We start from the raw sequence: 1815 nt of genomic DNA, 5'->3' as shown, positions 1-1815 counted from the left end.
AATAAAAGTATTCAATAACTTACTTGAAGTAACAATTTCGGTTAATTTAACGTCGTTTGTCTGATTAATTACTTTATCTTCAAGATTTTAAGTCAAAGGTTGGGTAAAGATATATCTGGATTGTTTTCAATATTATTTTAAGTATTTAATAATAATATTACAAATAGCTTTAAATAAACGGACTTAATTAATAGAATTTTATACTAAAATTACTTTAATGATAAATTATTTAATTTACATTATTGAAATTGTTTTTTAATTAAAAGTATTTTACCTCTGACCAGAAACATTGTTCTAAAATATTTACAAGATCATTTGTTTTAAAAATAATTTTAGAGTGTTTAGATACTTTTAGAGTATTATTTTATTTTACAAATTCATCAAAAATACTATAAATGTTAAACAGTTAAAAAAATTAATTAGTATAAATAAAATAAAATTGATTATGCGGGTTTGTGTTCGATCATCGATTTGCGCGTCGAAATCTTTCAAAAATTAGTAAGAATCACGTTTTTCAATTGTAATTTCTGGAAGCCAAAAGTTATTGAGGTCGATATGATTTTAGAAAATGTCAAAGATTATTCAATTCTTGATAAATTTTCTTAATACCTTACATATATTCTGCAACTAGTTCAAAAGTTTTGAGTGGAAACGTAAAAATATACTTTACTAGTTAGTACATTATTATACAAACTTATTAGTACTGAAAATATTAATAAAAAAAATAAAATTATTATATAAATTATACAATAATATACTATATTTTCTCTAGTAAGTACACAAGGAAAAATATTTATTTTTTTCTCTATAATGCATTTTTAAGTAAATCAATTTGCACCAGTCTAATAATACAATTTTTGCATACGAGTAAATAATATTCTGTATCCATAAATACATCATTCTACATTTCATTTACAAAGTGTACTTTACAATTCAATATTTATTCTACCCCATGTGGTTTTAAATGTACCTGTCGACTGGGAACAAAGTTTCCGTCGTGTTATTTCTATATTTCCGCAATTTCTTGAATATTGTAACTGTCCTTTAGTGCAAAAGTTTAAAGAAAATACTGTTTGTAACATTGATAGAAACATAATCGTAAATTTCCAAGTCAAAAATGTAAAACAGACATAACTATACGTAGGAAGAAGATGCTTGGTTTCATGTTTTAATGGCCGGCAGCAAATAAAACAGGTACTTTCAAATTAAAATGAAAGCTAGGAGGAAAATAGTAGAAATTATCGTGATAAAATAGAATAATTATTGAAATTTATGCTTAAGAATATAGATATGTAAATTGGATGTTTTTTGCGAAAAAAGTGAAATGTTATAATGATCAGAACAAACGCACAGGTCTTTAAAATTTTATTGCAATGCGTGAAACTGCTAGAAATTTTTAATAATATGTACAAGCAAAGATATGACGCAACTTTTATTTGTTTGTTTTGATGTGTTTGATGTAGTTTTGTTGTAACATAGAGTTAAATTGGACCTTAGTGCCGCACCATATCCTCCTATTAATACAGCCTAATTATATTTTATATATATCCTTACGCTTCGAGCAAATGTTTCAGATTATCATTTTAATATTTCCCCAGCTCTCCATTTATTTCTCAGTTCAGATATGAAATATATTTCTGTATTCTAGTCTGTTTCTCAACGTGGCCGAGTCAAAGGTCAACTCTCAGGCAAATGGTCGTTTAATATTTTATTGGACACTCGGCGATTTAGGTCCTGTATATAAATTTTGCTTCTGCAGGGTTCATGTAAAAATAAAAGTTGAGAAAAAACACGTTAATGTGTAATCCTTCGAAC

Source organism: Ctenocephalides felis, unplaced genomic scaffold, assembly GCF_003426905.1.
Source record: "Ctenocephalides felis isolate EL2017-DRISC unplaced genomic scaffold, ASM342690v1 CF-g0.4_SCAFFOLD_01604, whole genome shotgun sequence".
In the NCBI taxonomy this organism is placed as follows: Eukaryota; Metazoa; Arthropoda; class Insecta; order Siphonaptera; family Pulicidae; genus Ctenocephalides; species Ctenocephalides felis.
Note: the sequence above shows the minus strand (reverse complement) of the source record.